The sequence below is a fragment of the Cebus imitator genome, unplaced genomic scaffold, assembly GCF_001604975.1.
Source record: "Cebus imitator isolate Cc_AM_T3 unplaced genomic scaffold, Cebus_imitator-1.0 Scaffold669, whole genome shotgun sequence".
Taxonomy (NCBI): domain Eukaryota; kingdom Metazoa; phylum Chordata; class Mammalia; order Primates; family Cebidae; genus Cebus; species Cebus imitator.
Window position 1 is genome coordinate 562,911 of NW_016107984.1, and position 13,813 is coordinate 576,723.

Genomic DNA, 13,813 nt, shown 5'->3' on the forward strand with positions numbered 1-13,813 from the left:
CCTGGGTGACAAGAGCAAAACTCCATCTCAAAAAAAAAAAATCCAGATAAAAAAATACGTGGATATTGCATGTGAGCTCAGAATCTGAAAAATCTGAGTGGAGAACAAAAGAAATGTGGGCTGTTTGAAGAGTTTAAATTAAACTTCCCCAGGTCAAATGCCCACAGAGAAGGGACAATTTCCTGGGTAGCCTGCCCCTCATTTACTGCTCTGATGCGGCACACCTCTCGCTGATCCACCTTCACAAAGTTGTGATGGCAACGATGTGAAGTCTGAAGTCACACTCATTTGGAGCCGCGGGATCAAAAATTGCATCAGGCCTTGCAAATCTAGTATCTGTTCTTTTGGGGAGGGTCTCTTCCACTTCCGCTCCGATGAGAGGTCTGACGTCTCAGGGGTGTTTTTTCCAGGTAGGATTATGGTTCGTGCAGCTCCTGCCCTCGCAACTCTCTAGAGCTGTTGTGGTCCAAGGGAGAGGAAACCCTGGCCCAGAGGACAAAATGATTTAGTTGCAGTCTTCATACTGGACCCCCAATCTTGACTCTCGGGGAGGTCGCTGTCCCCTAGAATCTTAGGCTAGGCCTTCTATGGGCTCGAAGCAAGACCGTTGGGCACATTTCCGGACTTCCAGAGTACTCAGGAAAGCACCTGTCCTACCTGGGGGCTGAGAAGCACCCGACGCTGGCTGGCTGCCGGTCAGAGCCTCACCCACAGCAACACGAGACGTGGACTGCAATACCTCGCCTCCCTCGCCTGCCGGCCAGTGAACACCGGTAAATCTTGCACCTCAGAGCCTGCTTTATTCGCTGAAACCTATGGCTGTAAAAACTCACGGAGATACCAAATAAAAAGAGATGCTTAACCATTAACCAGCAGCTACTGCTTCACACGTGCCGCCGTCCGAAGCGCAGAGAAGGCCGGCCCGAGCCCAGTCCTCCTCCAGGAGCTCGCGGGGCGGCCGCGCTCTCTCCACGGCCCTGCCCGGCCCATGCCCGCCGGCTCCGGTCCGCAGGACTCCCCTCGACCCTCGCTCCTACCCATGGGCACCCCGCAGCCTCCAGGGCACGTCGAGCGCGGGACTCAGCGACCAGACTCACAAGCGGCAACTGCACCCAGAGGTAGCCTAGCCGCGAGGAGCTCGCGGCGCCCAGGAGCAAAGGCCGCTGGAGCGCAGCCACCTAACAGCCTCTAGAGCTAGGAGCGCGCCAGGAGATTTGGGGAGGGGGCGGGGAGGGGCTGAGCCGATGGCTGCGGTGAAGACGCGTGGGGTGTGGCTATGCTGGAGGCTCCCGCCAAACGCCCTCACTGAGAGGAAAACGCACCGGGCAACCCAGCTTCTCCCAGACAGGAAAACGACAAATATTTCATTATTAAACTGTTACTGGCTAGTCACCAAGAATTACAGTGATATATAAACATTTAGGAAAATCAGAAAATAGACATTAATCAAAAGAAAGGAAGGAACACATGACACAGCATCCTCTAGACCCCCTGATATTCCAGTGCACCGTCACTAGGAGCACCACCTTCGGATGCCAAGTTTGCAGAAATACCAACGTACGTTCATAACATTTATCACTATTGTAAGGGTTATTGCTGACTTTAAAATGAGGAAACTGAGGCCTGCATGAGAACAATTAGACGCTAATTTATTTACCTTTCGGGCGAGGTTCCACAGTCCCAGGGAAAGAGGCTAGGGAAGTTATACCCGACTAGTCTCAGGGTGGGGTTATATAGGGAGGGAAGGCGCTCTGATTGGCTGTGGAGAAATAGGAGGTGGATGTAGCAAGCTGCTATAGGTAGGTAGGCGGGATTTCCAGTGAGCAGGCTGGACGGGGCCATAGCTATTGGGCAGGTTTTGGCAGGGTTTTCCAACAGCTGGCTAGGTGCCCAGTGCAGAGTTTAGTGTCCAGTGCAGATCCTGGTGCTGAGTGCAGAGGGGATTTCCAAAGGCGGGCTAGGTGCCCAGTGCAGAGTTTGGTGTTGAATGCAGAGGTGGGTGTGGCGAAGCTAAGCTAGATGCTGAGTGCAGATTCTGGTGACTTAATTTCAGGCATGGAGAGGGATGGGCGTGTCAGAGCTCCCAGCGAGGCAACCGCCTTACATTCTGACCCTTTTGATGATATAGGACGCCTCTTTTTTCTGGCTACTTCCTGCTGAATAGGGACGGAGTGAGGTGGAGGGGTTAGCTGGCTGGTGCCTCTATTGGGAGTTGGATATAGGGGTGAAGTATTATCTGGTTTACGGCTACCCTGGAAATTTTTTTTATACAGGCCTGTAAAAAAGGGGCCAGTATTAGTAGAAGACACACAACTATAACGGGGGTGATAATGGGAGCTAGCCAGGTAAGCATGGGGGATTGCCAGCAGTTGAGAGACGAGGCTGGTGCGCTCTGCTTTTTGCGGAGGTTTTTTTGGATGCGACGGAGAGTGTTGACGTTTTTTTTTTACAAGCCCTGTTTCATTGATGTAATAGCAGCACTGCTCCTGGAGAAACAGACAGGTACCTCCTTTTTCTGCCTTTAGTAAGTCTAGGGCCCGTCGGTTCTGGAGAGTCACCTGAGCCAGCGACCTGATTTGTCGCTGGAGGGAGGCTAAAGAGGTGGCTGACGCTTTAAAAGCCACACGGAGCTTGTGTTCCAATTGAGTGGCTGAAGTGACGCTGTAGCCCATGGCAACACTCACTATTCCAGCTGCCACTAGAGAGGATGGTAAAGAGAGGCCAACTACTATTGGGAGGAAGACTGCTCGTTTGCTCCAGTGATTAGGGGACGGTGTGATAAGGGATAGGAACTCAGCTTGTCCGTACGCTTCTAACTGCGGGACTAGTGTGACAGGCACACAAGGGAAAGGGAGGGATGTATCAATAACTTTGGCTGTTCTGTAGCAGAGAAAGAGATTTTGAAAGCTCACCTTGAATAGCAGGATACCCGTTAAGGTGGTATTAGGCTTCTCTTTCTCCCACTCTCTCTCTCTTCTTCTCTCTCTCTTATTTCTCTTTTTTTCTCTCTCCCTCTCCCTCTCTCCTTCTCTTTCTCTTCTTTTTCTCTCTCTCTCCTTCTCTTTCTCTTCTTTTTCTCTCTCTCTCCTTCTCTCTCTCTTCTTTCTCTTTCTCTCTCCTCTCTCCTTTCTCTCTTTTTCTCTCTCTCCTTCTCTTTTTTCTCTTTCTCTCTCCTCTCTCTCTTCTTTCTCTCTCTCGCTCTCTCCTTCTCTCTCTCTTCTTTCTCTCTTTCTCTCTTTCCTTCTCTCTCTCTTCTTTCTCTCTGTCTTTCCTTCTCTCTTTTTTATCTCTCTGTACCTGCTTAATTGTTTGTTGTAGACTTGGTGAGAAAAAGAGGGGCTGCACAAAGTGGAGTAACACTTTGGGCCCTACATGTAAGAATTGGTGGATTTTAGCAATAATTTTTGGGGCCTGTTCCCGGGGAAGGGCGATTCTGTTGTTTAGGAAGATTTAACCCTGATTAGACTCAGTTCCCCCTTTTAATATGAGGGCCTGTTTATTTGATGGCGAGTAAACTGGCGGAGTGGCCGTGGTGAGGAACAGGACTGGAGTGGGGGCTAGCCTGGTACTGGTTAAGGATTTTGCTACCGCATTTGCCCTTGCATTGCCCCAGGAAACGGCATCCTGCTGAGCCTGGTGCCCTCGGCAGTGGATGACAGCGGCCTCTTTAGGCAATGATAGGGCCTGTAGGAGATTAGAGATTTGGGTAGCATTAATTATGGGGAACCCTTTTGTCGTAAGGAATCTCCGCTCTCTCTAGAGGGCAGCGTGGCAGTGGGTAATAAGAAAAGCATACTTTGAGTCAATATAGATATTTGCTCGCTTTCCCTGTGCTAACATGAGAGCTTGGTTAAGGCAATGAGCTCCACCTTTTGCAATGTGGTTTTATTAGGGAGGCAGCGTGCCTCGAGGGTGGCTGACTCTGTAACTACTGCATAGGCTGCTTTTCACTGCCCCTCAGCTGTCACTATTGAATTCCCATCTACATAAAAGGTAAGGTTTGGGTTAGATAGGGGGAGGTTAGACAAGCCTTCTCGAGATTTAGTAAGTGCCTCTATTAGTTCAGGACAGGAATGGGCTGGGGAGGGGGAATGGGATGGAAGGGGAAGCAGGGTAGCTGGGTTGAGTGGAGAAGTGGGATGAAGGCTGACTGTAGGATTTTTAATAAAGAGTAGATGAAATCCTGTAGGCGAGAGGGTCCTAGGCGAGCAAGAGATTTGTGAGAGAGAAGATCGGTTAGCCGATGGGGAGAGAACACTGAGATGGGCTGGCCTAAGGTAAGTTTTAGTGAGTTCTGTTGCCACCCCCAGGGCTTGCAGGCAAGGCTACCATCCCCTGACTGTGGAGTCGAGTTGTTTCGATAAATAGGCTACTGGACGATATATGGGGCCCAGGGGTTGGGTTAAGACCCTAACCGCAATGACTGTGGAGTCGAGTTGTTCTGATAAGTAGGCTACTGGACGATGCACGGGGCCCAGGGGTTAAGACGCCAACCGCAATCCCCTGTTTTGCATCAGTGAACAAATGGAAGGGGCGGCTGAGATCTGGCAGTTGGAGTGGGGGTGCTGTGGATAAGGCAGTTTGTAGGGTTTTAAAAGCCTGCTTTACTACCCCAGGATGGGAGAGGGGTCCCGTGGGTGTGTTTTTAGCAGCTGCTTACAGAGGTTTAGCTAGGCAGGCAAAATTAGGTAATCAGTGGCGGAAGAATCCTACAAACCCTAAAAAGGAAAGAATTTGGTCAGCCGTCTCTGGAGGCTATAGTGAAAGGAGTGCCTTTTGGCAATTTGTTGTTAGGCTTTTAGTTGTAGGGGTGAGGCGAATGCCTAAGTAGACTACCGAGGTGACTGAAAACTGTGACTTGGAGGGAGATACCTGGTACCCTTGAGATCCCAGAAAGTTAAGGAGAGTGGCGGTGTGCTGCCAAGACAGGGAGAGGGAGGGGCTACAAAGTAACAGGTCATCCACGTACTGAAGAAGGAGACTGGGTTGAAGGGGACAGGAGCTAAGATTAGCTGCTAAGGCTTGTGCGAAAATATGGGGGCTGTCTCTGAATCCCTGGGGCAGGACTGTCCAGGTGAGCTGTTGTGACAGGTTGGTGTCTGAATCAGTCCAGGTGAAGGCAAAGAGAAAGTAAGCCTCAGGGTGCAGGGGAATGGTAAAGAAGGCATCCTTGAGGTCAAGAACTGTAAAATGGGAGGTAGTGGAGGGAATGCTGGATAATAGGGTGATGGGTTGGGGACCACAGGGTGGAGGGGTACCACTGCCTTGTAGGTCCTGAACTAGGTGGTAATCGCTGGACAGCTTCTGGACCAACAAGATAGGAGTATTACAGGGGGAACTGGTGGGGATAAGGAGTCCTTGGGCTAGGAGTCGGGTAATGATAGGCTTTAGGCCCTGATGGTGGGTTTTTGAGATGGGAAACTGAGGACGTGAGGGAAAGTGGGTAGGATTTTTTAGACGTATCTTAACTGGCGTGTGATGTCTGGCCACTACGGGCTTGGAGATGTCCCATACCGAGGGATCGACTGCCTCAGTAGGAATAGGGGGTTCAGGCGAAGGGTTAAGACAGGGTGTGGTGTTGGTTAAGAGTGGCAAGAGGAGGTGGGCTGGTGATGGGCTTGAGTGTGGGGGGCCAGTGAGTTGGAGAATGGCCCCCACAGTTTGGAGAATATCTCATCCTAAACGGGAGACTGGGCATGAGGGTATGATTAGAAACGAGTGCGAGAAGGGATGTCCCTCAAGGATACAGGCTAAAGGATGAGTTTGGTTAGGACAGGAAGGCTTTCTATTAATTCCCATGACTGAAACCTGGGAAGGTATGCTAGGTCCTGCGTAGGAAGGCAATGCAGAATAGGTAGCCCTGTATTCACTAAGAAGGAAATGGACTTACCCACTACCTGTGCTTGGTGAGGGCGATGGGGGTCCTTGAGTCCAGGCTCTGTCAGTCGTTCACAAGGCCGAGAAGTTTAAGCGAAGGGACTGCTTCCTGCAGACCGGCTTGCCCCTCACATAGAGGTGCGGTGGGTGAGCCTATAGTTTGGGACGGACAGTTAACCTTCCAGTGTTTAGCTTGTTTGCAGCTTGGGAAGGGTCCAGGAGGTGGACGAGCACAGGGGCACTGCCGGGCCCAGTGTCCCTCCTGGCCACATTTAAAACAGGGCGTGGGCGGGGCCCTAAAAGAATTTTGGAAGGGTTTCGATGGACCCCCTCCACTGGGTGCTCGGTGGACTGCCGGCCTCAGGGCTGCTACAAGAGCTTGGGTTTAGAGGCTTAGTTTCTGCTGCAGCCGGGCCTGACGGGTGGCCTCAGCTTTTTTCTCCCAGCTATTAAAAACTTTAAATGCCAGGTTTACCAGGTCTCGTATGGGAGTTTGGGGGCCCTCCTCAGCTTTTTTAAGTTTCCTCCTTATATTAGCCACTGACTGGGAGATGAAGTGGATGGCTAGGACTGTAGCCCCCGCTAGGGAGGCTGGATCCAGCTGGGTATGGAGGATCATAGCATTAGTTAATAGGTTAAGGAAGGCGGCTGGGTTTTCATCAGGACCCTGAGTTATTTCCCTTAACTTGTCATAATTAACTACCTTCTGAGCTGCGCTTTGCATGCCTGCTAGGAGGCACTGTAGCATTTGGCCTTGGCGGCGGCAGCCATCTTGACCGGTTTGATAGTCCCAATTAGGGTCTGCCTCGGGGACCGCTGCTGTGCCTACTGGCATTTGATTGTTTGTGAGATGTACCTGATTAGCATGAGCTCCGGCCACTATAAGAATGCAGTCACACTCATCAGGAGTAAGAGTGGAGGACAGGATCACATAGGTATCATGCCAGGTTAGGTCGTACGCCTGGGTGAGGTAACGAAATTCTTTGGTATAAGCCATAGGATTGGTAGAGAATGACCCTAGGCATTTTTCAATGGCTGATAGATCGGAGAGGGAGAAGGGAACATGCACTTGGACAGTGCCTTCTGCTCCGGCTACTTCGCAGAGGGGGCATAGGAGAGGAGTCTCGTTATTGAAAGTACAGCGCAAGCAGATGTGAGCACTAACAGGAGAGGCTAAGTTGGGATCAGGAAGAGGAGGAGCAGGAGGGGGTTGAGGTTTTGCATGAGGCAGGGGGTTGGTAGGTCAGGCGAATGGAAAGGAGAGTTCTTCAGGTGGGTCAGGGTTGGAAAGGGGGAAGAGGAGGGTGGAGGAGCAAGGGGTGATGAGGAAGTTTCCTTGGCAAGTAGAACCTGGGCGGTGGTGCAGGAGGAGCAGAGGGCAGGTCGGGAGTGAAGGTACCAGAAAGCCTGCACATAGGGGACCTTGGACCATTTACTGTTCTTTTAGCAGAAGATGTCTAAGTCTGTCAGGACACTAAAGTCGAGTGTGCCCTCTGGAGGCCACTTAGACTGGTTGTCTAGGGGATACTGTGGCCAAGCCACAGTGGAGAGGAAAAGCAGCCTCTTCTTTTTAATGGAAAGACCCAGTTTGGGTAGATTTTGGACTAGGCACCCTAATGGCGATTTAGGGTCTGGGCAGGACTTCTGATTGCCCATGGTTCACCTTCTTGTGGAGTTGTTAGGGATAAGAAAGGAATATGGAAAGGTATTATACCCAATGTAGGCAGTAGTCCTTTCCCAGGGGAGGGTGGCTAAAGAACTTACAGGCGGCAGCAATTATGACGAGAAAGAAAATACAAAGAGACAGGGCTAGGGCTATTCGAGACAAAACTACATATAGGATTGACAGACAAAGGGTGGGTGCCCTCCGGATGGGAGACCAGTCTGATGCTTTCCTGGCCACGTCCCCGAAGGGATGTTTCAGGACGTCTTGGCTAAGATGTACTCATATGACCCCCGGGCCTGGTCACCTTTAGTTTCCTGAGGTGAATCACGGTTATGCCTTATGACGTCCCCATGGAACTGCAGGTTGAGGCCCACACAAGCCCCATAGCCGTCAGGCTGTGGGACTACACATAAACTCACTCACTCACTCACTTGCTCGGGATTAGGAAGAAAAACCGAAAGTATGGTTACTTAATTAACGGGCGCTTATGTACCGAAAGACTGATTTGAGATAAACGTTTTAGTGCCATAAGCTGGGGGATTTGGTCCTGCTGTTAGGCAAGGCCCGGGTCTGTAAACAGGGCTTCTGAATACCCAAACCTCGGTCACTACTGCAGAGATGTTCCGAAGGTGTCCCGGACTGCACTTCAGAACACTGGAGAATATGAGAGGGTTCAGGAAGGTGGGGACATCTCCCTCAGAATCCTGACCCTGAGAAACCCCTCACAGGGAGAGGACAAGAGTGTAGGGACGTCTCCTCTATGCTCAGGTCTTCGGGATGAGGCCAGGGCCCCGGGCCCATGACGAGAAAAGAGAAGGAGTCCTGACGTGGCCACAATTACGAGCGGGGGTCCACGAGGCAGGCAGCGGGAGAGGCTGTGAGCAACAGAATTCTTACCTTGTGGTGGAGCGGTTCCCTGGTCCAGCTTCGGATGAAGGAGTCAGTTTCCCCCAGGAGGGGTCTTACAGCTCCTCCCGGGTTTCAGCACCACTTGTAAGGGTTATCGCCGAGTTTAAAATGAGAAAACTGAGGCCTGCATGAGAACAATTAGACACCAGTTTTTCAGCTCCCGGGTGAGGTTCCATGGTCCTGGAGAAAGAGGCCAGGGAAGTCTCACTCAACTCTTCTCAGGCATGGGGTTATATAGGGAGGGAAGGTGCTCTGATTGGCTGTGGAGAAACAGGACGTGGACGTGGAAAGCTGCTATAGGTAGGTAGGCGGGATTTCCGGTGAGCAAGCTGGACAGGGCCATACACTATTCGGCAGGTTTTGGCGGGGCTTCTTTTAAATTTTGGTGGGGTTTTCCAATGGCTGGCTAGGTGCCGAGTGCAGAGTTTAGTGTTGAGTGCAGAGGTGGGCGTGACGAAGCTAGATGATGAGTGCAAATTCTAGTAACGTAATTTCAGGCGTAAAGAGGGATGGGCGTGTCCAAGCTCCCGGCAAAACAACCAGCCTTACAATTACTATCCTCTCAGAAAACATTTTCTTGGAGAGTATAATATCAATTGTTTTTCCCAATGATAATAAAAGACGTTCCATTCACAATAGCACCAAACATTGTACAGAATATTTATTACATGACCTAAAAAATATATATAAATAAAAAATATTTATTACATGACTTAAGAAATACTACAAAGCAAATGACGTTTTGTAGTGTATGACATTTACAGAAATTGGATAGATAAAGAGATTGCTAGGGCTTTCCCAAAAAGAAGACTTAATCTTGGACAATGTTCCAAACAGAATCTCTACAAGTTTCTGTGCAAGAGTTTTCTCGTTGCTTCTCATTTTATATTGTCTTACTGATAGGACATTGTAACCTTACTCTAAGATTTAAAAAAATTAACAGTAACGCTTGCCATATATTAAAAATATTCTATTGGGCTTTTTTAAGTTTGGAACTGGACTCCCCAATAAAAGTAATTTATTATATAGTTTAGGAGGGAAATAATTTAGTATTCAATTAATCATAGTAGATAATTAGGTACATAAACATGCTATTATACCAGCTCACACACTGCAATAAATGCATATCAAGTACAAAACTGAGATTAAATTGTATATGTAAATTATTAGACTTCTCATAATTGTTTTGTTTTTTCTTTGTTTTGAGACAGTCTCTCTCTGTCACCCAGGCTGGAGTGTAGTGGTGTGTCTCAACTCACTGCATTCTCCTGCCTCAGCCTCCAAAGTAGCTGGAATTACAGGTGTGCACCACCACACCTGGCTAATTTTTGTATTTTTAGTAGAGATGGGATTTCGCTATGTTGGCCAGGCTCCTGACAGGTGATCTGCCTGCCTTGGCCTCCCAAAATGCTGGGATTACATGCCTGAGCCACCACACCTGGCCTCATAATTGTTAACAATGTGTTTTCTAGATCTGGCTGAAGAGCCTAGATGCAATGAACCCCCAATAATAATGAGCACAGTTAGTGCTAAAAAGCTATCCAGGAAAAGTAGACAGGATCTATGGAAAAGTGACTAATTGCAAGTCTGGCCAGGAAAGTAGAAGATGAAACTGGGAAATTTCACTGCATCAAAAATCTTACTGCATAGGCTGGACAGCAGATGAATATTGCTTTTCTATAAAGGAATTCGAAGAATCAGAAATTGTAGGCTGGGCGAGGTGGCTTATTCCTGTAAACTCAGTGGTTTGGGAGGCCAAGGTGGGAGGATCACTGGTCACCATGTTGACCAGCCTGGCCAACTTGGTGAAAAACCATTTCTGCTAAAAATACAAAAATTAGACAGTTGTGGTGGTGTGTGCCTGTAATCCGAGCTACTTGGGAGGCTGACACAGGAGAATCACTTGAATTATTGCAGTGAGCTGAGATCACGCCACTGCATTCCAGCCTGGGTGACAGAGGGAGACTCCATCTCAAAAAAAAAAAAAAAAAAAAAAGAATCAGAAATGGCTCTGTTTTTCTTCTCTTACTATATTTAAAATGCATATAGGCATTTATTTATTTTTATTTTTTGACCTTTCAATGTTATCCAATGCATATAAGCATTTAAAGCAAAAATTGTTGCACTTCATTATAGGCCTTGTAACATAAATGTAACACATGACAAAAATATCTCAAGGGATGGAAGTTAAGTAGAACTATACTTTTATAAAGTTTATTAATCATAAATAGACTATTAGTTAAAGGTGTGTATTTAATCCCCTAACCACTAGAAAACCACTAGAAAAAGTACGTAAAAAAGTACAGGAGAAAAAGTCAGGAGAAGCTGGGTGCAGTGGCTCATTGTAATCCAAACTACTTTAAAGGTTAAAGGGGGAGGATAGCTTGAGCCCAGGAGGTTGAGGCTGCAATGAGGTATGATCACGCCACTACACTCCAGACTGGGTGACAAGACCCTGTCTCTTAAAAAACAAAAAAAAATTACAAAAGAAGGTAAGGTGGCCAGGCACAGTGGCTCATGCCTGTAATCCCAGCACTTTGGGAGGCTGAGGCAGGCAGATTGCTTAACTTCAGCAATTCAAGACCAGCGTGGGCAAGATGGTGAGTCCCCATCTCTACAAAAAAATTTTAAAAAAAAATTTTAAATAGCTGAGCATGGTGGCATATGACAGTAGTCCCAGCTAGTTGATAGAATGAGGTGGGAGGATCACTTGAGCCCTTGAAAGGTCAAGGCTGCAGTGAACCAAGATTGTGCCACTGAACTCCAGCCTGGGCAACAGAGAGAGGCCCTGTCTCAAAAAACTTAAAAAATAAAAATAAATAAGGCAGGGAAGGGAAAACAGGAATAAAAAATAGATGTTACAGGAAAAAACTAATTAAAAGTAAATCCAACCATAGATCCGTCAATTGTGGCAGGTATAGCGGCTCACACTTATAATCCCAGTACCTTGGGAGGCCAAAATGGGAGGATCACTTGAGCCCAGGAGTTTGAGACCAACCTGGGCAAGATGGTGAGACCTCATCTCTACAAACATTTTAAAAATAAGTTAGGCCAGGCATGGTGGCTCACACCTGTAATCCCAGCATTTTGGGAGGCCAAGGCAAGTGGATCACAAGGTCAGGAGTTCAAGACCAGCCTGGCCAACCTGGTGAAACCCTGTCTCTACAAATAAAAATAAAAATAAATAACCTGGACATGGTGACACATGCCAGTAATCCCTGCTACTTGGGAGGCTGGGATGGGAGGACTGCTTCAGCCCAGGAGTTCAAGGCTACAGTGAGTTCTGATCACACCACTACACTCCAGCCTGGATGACAGAGAGAGGCCCTGTCTCTATTTAAAAACAAACAAATATCAATCAATTTTATTTATAGACCAGGCGTTGTGGCTCATGCCTGTAATCCCAATACTTTGGTACGCCGAGGCAGGAGGATGACTCAAGCTCAGGAGTTTGAGACCAGCGTGAGCAAAATAGTGAGACCTCATCTCAATTACTTAAAAAAATCAAAATGAAATTTAAATACATATATAATTGTATTTCTATAAACTAGCAATAAACATGTGAAAACCAAAACAATTTTTTACAGACAAGATCTCACTACATTGTCCAGACCATTCTTGAACTCCTGGAATCAAGTAGTTCTCATCTTAGCCTCTGGAGTAGCTGGGACTACAGGTGCATGCCCTTCTTCATTTACAATCACTTCTTTAAAAAGACCATAAAATTGTTAGGGATAAATCTAATAAAACGAACAAGACTAGTGTACAAAAAACTACAAATCACCTATGAGGGAAATCTAAATAAATAAGATCTAAATAAAAGAAGTAATGCACCATGTTCATAGATTGGAAGGGTCAGCATAGTAAAATATCAATTTTCTGCAAAGTGATACAGATTTATCACAATTTCTGTCAAAATCCCAGTAAGATTTTTTGTAGATATAGACAAAATTGTTCTTTTTTTTTTTTTTTTTTTTTTTTTTGAGATGGAGTCTTGCTCTGTGTCCCAGGCTGGAGTGCAGTGACAAGATTTCAGCTCACTGCAACCTCCACCTCCTGAGTTTAAGAAATTCTCCTGCCTCAGCCTCCCAAGTAGCTGGGATTACAGGCGCACACCACCATACCCAGCTAGTTTGTGTATTTTTAGCAGAGACAGGGTTTCGTCATGTTGGCCAGACTAGCCTCAAACTCCTGACCTCAGGTGATCCACCCACCTCAGCCTCCCAAAGTGCTGGGATTACAGGCATGAGTCACCATCCCCAGCCTAAACAAGATTATTCTAAAATTAAATGAAAAATAAAGGTTTCAAATAACTAAAACTATTTTGAAAAACTACAGTGGGAGGAATTAGTCAGCTTCAGTAACCAAGACTGTGAAATATTCATGGAGAGATAAACATAGATTAATAGAACAGAGAACCCAGAAGTAGACTTATACTTCCCCCAAATTAAAAGCTTTTGCTCTGTCTGGGCAAGGTGGCTCACACCTGTAATCCCAGCACTTTGGGAGGCTAAGGAGGGTGGATCACTTGAGGTCAGGAGTTCAAGACCAGCCTGGCCAACATAGTGAAACCCTGTCTCTACTAAAGATACAAAAATTAGCTGGGCATGGTGGCACATGCCTGTAATCCCAGCTACTCGGGAGGCTGAGGCAGGAGAATCGCTTTAACCCAGGAGGTGGAGGCTGCAGTGAGCCAGGATCGCACCACTGCACTCCAGCCTGGGCGACAAAGCAAGACTCTGTCTCCAAATAAATAAATAAATAAATTTCTGGGGCCAGGCAGGGTGACTCACACCTGTAATCCCAGCACTTTGGGAAGCCAGAGTGAGACCGTTTGAAGCCAGCACTTTGAGATGAGCCTTGGCAGTGTAGTGAAACCCTGTCTCTACCAAAAAAATTAAAAGTACAAAAATTAGCCAGGCATGATGGCACATGCATGTAGTCCCAACCACTTATGAGGCTGAGGTGGGAGAATCTCTTGAGCCCAGGATTTCAAGGCTGCAGTGAGGTACAATTGTGCCACCGCACTACAGCCTGGGTGACAGAGCAAGACACTGTCTTAAAGAAAAGTATATTTTGTGGGCTATTTTTTTTTTAAGACTAGTCAAGTGCAGTAGTGAGAAGGGGGGAAAGAGTAGAACAAGGAGTTCGATCTGTAACTGCCTGTGAACAATTAATTGAGATAACTCGCCACCTTTGGACCAGCCTATTTTGTGGTTTTATACCATAAAAATACACAGCTACGGCCGGGCGCGGTGGCTCAAGCCTGTAATCCCAGCACTTTGGGAGGCTGAGGCGGGTGGATCACGAGGTCAAGAGATCAAGACCATCCTGGTCAACATGGTGAAACCCCGTCTCTAC